Source organism: Salminus brasiliensis, chromosome 10, assembly GCF_030463535.1.
Source record: "Salminus brasiliensis chromosome 10, fSalBra1.hap2, whole genome shotgun sequence".
Taxonomy (NCBI): Eukaryota; Metazoa; Chordata; class Actinopteri; order Characiformes; family Bryconidae; genus Salminus; species Salminus brasiliensis.
The window spans coordinates 19,562,848-19,570,370 of record NC_132887.1 but is presented as its reverse complement, the minus strand read 5'-3'; positions in this window follow the sequence as shown (position 1 = coordinate 19,570,370).

Sequence of the window (7,523 nt, the reverse complement as noted above, 5' to 3'; positions counted from 1 at the left end):
GCATCTGGACAACCAGATCTCACACCAAAATATGATTCTCAAAATAACAGACCATAAAGAACATGGATTATAAGAAGAATTAGAACTGATATTTCAGTCAGCCTTTGTGCATTAAAAGACATTGTGAGGGTGTTCTGAAGACCAAACTACAGATTATCAAACAAGTTAGAAATATTTATATTAAATTTATATCATTTTTACTCTGAACCTCTAAACTTGGCATATGAGAAGACTAACAGCCAGTGGAGACAATGAACTAGTATTCCTACCTCCGGTCCATTCTGCTTTTCCCTGTTTATTTGCTTGCTAACAAGCTTAATCCTACATTATCAACAATGGTGATTAAACACCAGCAATGTTAGCAACCTATACCTAGTAACATTTACACCAATCATCAGCCTTCAAATATAATTGTGTCATAACTTTGTATTACTCAATAAAAATGTCAGGACAGGATTACGGCTGCTGGCACCAGTATACGTCAACTCTGATGAAATTTTGATTTGCTTCACAGTTGTTTCTGATTTTAGTTGAAATGTGCGCTACAGTAGTTGATCAAATAAACCACAGTAGTCTAGTCAACAATATGCAAGTACATACTTGTGTAGTGGACATTACAGAACCTCGATTCTAAGGATGCAATTCATTTTTTCTTAGTAGCATCTAAAGTAGCATTATGTAAGCATCTGGGGTCTAGATAGAGTTGCGGGAAGTATTTTTACACCACTGCTGGTAATACAAATCACAGTCTCCTCATGGACATGTACAATTGCTAAAGGCAATGTCAGAGACACCACTCTACTTATTACATCTTCTTTTACATCATTTTCCTCCATAGAAAATGAACTTAAATGGGGAAAATTAAATTTAAAAATTGTCATGTCGCAATATTGTTAGCACCTAAATGTGGTCATAACTAGTGGCGTCAGTCGATTAAAAAGTTCAAAGATAGTTTGAAGAATCGTGTTAATTACAACAATATTCTGTGATTAATCATGATTAAAGGTTAAAACGCTAGCTAATTCTTGGGCGGGAGAACAAATAAATGTGTGGTATGATGAAGCTCGGACACAGAAGCTTTAATAGAGAAAATGCAACAACTTTTTACAAGATCAATGGATGATCAGTCATTGGGCTGGATTAGGTGAGCTAAGAGGAGCAGCTGTGTGTGTGTATGTGAGAGAGAGAGAGAAAGAGGGAGGTATAAGAGAATGAGAGTTCATTATGAGCTTTTATTCATTTTAGCATAAATAAAAGTAATCTACCCTCTAATCTCAACAGTAGTGAAGCTGTGCTAGCAGTGTTTACACCGCTAAATAAAAGTCCTAATACGTCACTAGACTCTGTAAAGAGTGTGACCTAGTTGGTGCCAAATCTGGTAAGATAATTAATTTGCAATTAAAAATTGTTAACACGTTAAAATTTGGAGTATAATGTCGACAGCACTATTGATAACATAACCATAGCTGGGCATGTGTGACTGCACTAATGTAGTATTAGTACTAATACAAGGGGTCTAGTGAAAGATGCAAAGAGGTCCAGTCACAAAGGCCCGTCTTGAGCTACAGTCCCCAGCATGCTTAGGATGCTCATTCTAGCATTTTTAAAATGCTTTATTTTGGAGCAGGGGATGCTAACAGTTATCATTACCTGATCAGCTACTAGTCAGCTGATGTTATCTTGGCAATGTTGTGATGAACTGCTAACTTCAGCTCATCATTCACACCTAATTTGTTTACAGGTGCCATCTGCTTTCTCACACTGACTCATCAAGGCAGCTGCCACTCGTTTGAGACATCCAAACTGTAGATCTTCTTGGCCAAGGATTCACAGTCAAAAGAGCTGTGGATGTTGCCATAGACATAAGAAGGCCTATGAATTACAGGGTTCTATCTGCCAAAACTGTTGAATGTCAGAAACAAGCTCATCACTGATTCGACAAGGGGAATAATTGTCTGCATTCGCTGATTAGCTCCATCTCCTACATTTGTTGTGTTACAGTTGATTGCATCTTCTGCTCTGGTTATATTATATCATAGTGATGTGTCTTCTCAATGTGTATTCTTTTCTTAAGAACTGGTGAGAATTGCTTAAGGCTGGGAATGCTCTAGGCATAAGCGCTTTGGAGCTGTCATCCATTGTATGGGTTGGCAACTTTTGTAAATTGCACTTTCATAAATTACAAACGCTTCTGCAATTTTTCAAAGATTTAAAGCATGCAGTAAGCTTTTTTTGGCACATGCTCCACCAAGCATGCAGTGCCTGGGGAAATATAGCACAATTAAAGCCAGAGACTGAAGAAGTGTTTTCAGTGCTGAGTTGCAAGGAAGGGCCGCATCAATTCTGGCTGGTGTATTTTCAGAATTCTTAGTTACACTCATCTGTGTTTGGAATTTCAATTACTAGATGTTCCTGCCTGTATGAATCAATAGCAGACTGCTGGAAAATAATCTGGAATATTAAGTTGGGTTGTAGGAGTTCAGAAAACCACATTTCAGGGACATGTTTTACATTTAAAGTCTTCTGATCGATTCGTGATTCAGTGTTTACTGTTCATATTCTTCCATTGGGCCAAGTTTTATTTCATACACTACCCGCCACAAATGGTGCATTTTATGGAATTTATGTCCACAAAAAAACACACACACACATACACACCCTCCACCAAGTGGTTCTCCAGTGGCCCACAGGTGCTCAGCAAATGTAGCATATACAGTATTTAGCATAATGAACTCTTCAAGGATGGCACAGTGGCCAAGCAGGTAGTATGTGTGCTGGACAGTGTCAGGGACCTGGGCTTGTGGGCTTAATCCTAACTTGGGTTGTGTGGGTTTCCTCTGGGAAGTCCAGTTTCCTTCCACCACTCAGAAACACATGGTAGGTAAACTGGCTATGCTAAATGGCCCACTGGGTGTGTGTGGTACCCTGTGATGGACTGGTGCCCTGTCCAATTGGTACCAATGATTCCTGCCTTGAGCACCAATGATTTCAGGTAAGCTCAAGACCCACCGTGACCCTGAGCAGAAAGAACCAGAGATGAAGATAGATGGAACATCTTCAAGCCTGTTGGAACAGCATCCCAGAAAGCTGAGAGAGAACGCTGAGAGTGTATCGAGGTACAGCTCCACACTGCCTGATTCCACATGTAAGCTCTGACACTTTGCTTGCAAAAATAGTAAATTACAGAACTCCTCAAGGAGACCTTTAGCAGTCTGCGTCTGCGTTCAGGAGTGTAATTCTCCAGCACTGAGAGCATGACCTCTTAGCCACCAGTCTGCTGGGTCTTGGCAGATTCCCTAGGGCAGTCTGAACTTGTCTGGACTCCTCAGCGCAGGCACACATTTGGAGTGCCCTCACTGGCCAGAGCAGCCATGTTCACACTGAACTCGTTAAGCAGTCTGCAGGGCTGTCTCTCGCTGAGGGGGCTTTCAGTCCACTCAATTCTTTGTTTCTGTGTCATCGTGTCAGGCTTTGTGTGAGCTGACAGTTTAAATTATGCTTCACGTTCTCCGAGCAGATGCCTGATTTCAGAGCAGTCTGCAGTGATCAGTATTTCACTTTGCAAGAACAGTAGCAATGAAAGGGATCGGAGGTTAATTTCAGTAACAATAACTAATGCTTACATATTTCTTCTGTTGCTGAGTGAGGTAATGACTTAACAGCTAGCTCTTTTAAATGTCACTGTCTGTTGTGAAATGATGTGTGATGTCACAAGGCCATATCCCAGTAACTAGATCCAAGACAACGTGGAGCAAGGTTTTCTTTAAAGTGTAGTGATTGAACCCGTTTACATCTGGTCACTTCAGGTGACTAGTATGAAATTTTAGCTACATTCATTTGGTCGAATGTAACTCCGGTTAGTCAGACTGAAATTCGATCGCATACTACTGGCATTTCGGTCACTCTAGGAGGGGTTCTTGATCTACTTTATTCATTATTTCTGTCAAGCAAACAGAACAGAGTGCTTTTACAGACCTGGAAAGTCGCTAATTCAGTGATAAACTTCATCCTGTTCACCTGTGATAACTTTCTCAATTTTTGGATTAAAAAAAACTATTCCAATGTTAACTTCTGCTTAGCATGTTTCTTTTTGTGAAGAAGGACCAGAGCTGTTTTTCAGGCACCTGATATACATATGCTGACAATAAATATGCTTAAATTTTATTACATTCTACATATTTCACAGTTTTGATCGAGTAAGAAATGGGTGTAAAAAAATAGAACAATGCTTTTTAATCACTTTCTTATTCACAAAAATGCCTCAGTAATTCTGACCTGCTGATGACCAGAATCATAATGGTGAAGTGATATATTTCAAAACATCCAATTAGCAGTTGACTTTACAGCCTTACACACCGTCTCAAAGCTGTGTAGTACCAAAGATCGCCCACAGGGGTACCCTGGAGCTGAGGACATGTCAGGAATTGTACAAGAACGTCAGGCTCAACCAGCCTGTCAGTGGAGCTGTCTATCAGCCTGTCAGTCGGTGACTCTAATCACGACAGCTGAAAGGATTTGGCAGAAATGTTAAGAAAGTTACACCAGAAGTCTTCTTCATCTCTTCACTTCTCTGGTAAATATATCAGACACTATTTTAAGGTGGAGTGCCTTAAAATAGAAAAGAGGGGTTTACAACATGCTGCCTACAACATAAATGTGTACCATATCATGAGCATCATTACTGTTCTCAACCTGAACTGAACAAAGTAAAAGCATTTTCATGTAGTTAAACAGCTTCAATGTTTTTTGTCTTGATAAATTCTGCAAGCAATATGTTAACTCTTGTCCAATTAAAAACATATATCTAAATGTTTGTCCGTTTTTAATATAAGAATAATAATAAAATGGTTCCACCATGTGTAATGTGTATAGTGTCAGAGCTCAGGAATTCAGGGTCCATTGCCACTAGCTTTGGGTCTTCTGACTATGACTAAACAGCTTTATAAGTTGCTGTGGAACATCTGCATAACTGTACAGTGTGGTGTGTAATGTGTGTAAATTCCAATATATATACACAGCTAATTTACCAGTGTTAAATCAACACTGATATTTGACACAACACTGTGTCAAATGAACTCACAGTGTTAATGGAACACTACCAGACTGTAAAAATATACTTTTTTCAGGATAAGAAACACAAAACCTTTTTATGGAAGTGAGTGTGAAAGTTTCTTTTGATCCACCCATTATAAAACTTTGTCACTTGCTCTCCCTATACATATATCTATTGGGTTATATTACTTTTGTAATATAGCACTATATTAAAACCAATCAATATTTTAACTAAAAAGCTGACTACCCTGAGCTGCTTCAGGCCAGTTAAAAAGGAAATCAACAGATTTTAGTAAAGCCCATTTACAAGAAACAGAGGAGTGAAAACTCATTCCCTCAGCCCACTCCTTTCAGACACACACACAGGAGAGCGCTCTCTGGGGAGATGTGATAACTCTAGACAGATGCACAATCACACCTACGACCTGCCTTAATTGAAGCCGGCCCTTTTGATTGGCCAGTGATTAAAGTCATCAGTACAGGTGAAGAGGTCAAACATCTTTGCATGACTTTTATTTTACAGGGTTTTATTTTCTACCCCTCAAAAAGCAAGAAACATCCCAACGACAGCTAAACACTGGGAGGTCAATGGAGTGCTTTTTCCTGACTTTTGAATGCAAATGGCATGCGTCCTACTGCATAAGCTGTGCTTGAGTTGTCACAGACCGTCTTGTCAACGCATAACACAGCCAGGAGAAAAATACATCACTGACACAATGGACACTGCATTTTGGGCTTTTGTTCGAATGGGATTGCCAGTTTTGCTGGGTAAATTAAGCCGGCAGGGAGTCATGCAGTTCGCGACTCAACCTCCTACTGGGCAGATGAATTCAGGCAATCCCGTACTGGCCAGAGGGATTTGCCGGTGAGCTGGTACACTTGATGTGATCATGGCTTTTCATTGATTCTGTGCGATGGACGCTCAACAAGAGCTCTGCTCCCTTGGGGGTTTTCTAAACCTTTTAACTCCAGCAATGAATGCTCTCTAATGAGCAATAAGAACCAGTGCAACACCATTCTGCTTCTAATGGCTGGCTATGATTTGCTGTGTGAAATCACAAACCAGGTGGAGTTAAAGTGTCCAATAGGCTGCTCAAAGAAATGGGCTTATGTACATATGTAGTAAACATGTAAGTAAACATCAGTATATAAAACTGTCATAACCCTGACAGTTATTTTTTATATTGTGTCAAGAAATGATCAATGAACCAATAGAAATGCTCAAATGCACTGTGTTGGGCATTCTTTTGCAGACTGCATGCTCCTGCATCTGTGATTTTTACCTTTTGTAAAACTATGAGTAAAAATAAATAACCTCAGGTTGAAATAATCCCTTGCGAATTGACGTGTGGGTAAATATCCTGTGGATACAAGTCTGTGGCAAACCTCAGTCAAACCAAAAGACTCCCCACAGGTGTGACGCTTCTGGCAACTTTAAGCAAGTCACTGTGTAGCATAGCCTATGGCCTACATACGTGTGATTAACTAAATTTCATTATAACCATAAGTGGGTTATAAGATTGGTTATCACTACGTTGTTTTAGAAGTGATGCAGTGTGTAAATCGAGCAGCTACTCCCATCTCATGTGCCGAGATTCATTATCCCATGTGAATCAGTCATAGATTTTACATGGATTTTGACGTCCTGTAGTAAAATTACATTTGACATACCCTGCCTCCCCAGGTAAAACTAATCCTGACTGAATTGGGTCAACTGGGTCAAGTAAATGGAAAGAAAAAAAATTAATTCCAATTTGGAGCATTTCTATTGGCCCACTGACCCAGAACAATTAGATCAGATCAGATGTCAAAAAATGCAAAACCATCAAAAATTAAGATATAAGGTTTTTGCATGACAGCAGTGATATGTTGGATATAAAGGAATTCGATATATTCTAATATAGTATTTAATCCATATATATACACAAAGATTCTTTATGTGACCAGTGTCAGATTAGAGGAATTTTTCATAAAATTCCTTTCCATCATTTTACCCTTAAGAATTCAGTTCCGAAATGATGCAATGTTTCACAGCAGTTGGGTGACAATACCGTGACAGAAATAGCAAAACTATCACCTAATTTGCAAAATGGATCCATTTACTGTGATTTCAGGAAACAATTATGCTGAAAATCCACACATTTCCTCAACACAGAACAGCACCAATTTTTTCAGCTCCAGCATCAGCTTGCCAATCAGTAAGCATTCAGTATCAGTCTCTACTGCCCAAAATCCATTTGCTGTAGAAATATGGAAATATACAGGTATGTTGTATTAGCTTTTTTGGTGAAATACATCATTCTACTCTCCAAAATGAAAGGAAGATCCTGGACAAGTGGTTAGACACTATTTTAACTTTGAGTTTTTAGCCGTTTAGCTCCATTCAGCCCCATTCATTGAGGGTTCTGGGGCTATCTCTGGCGTTTCACAGTCATTTTTGGATACTACGGCGGAAATCTATATATTGTCAT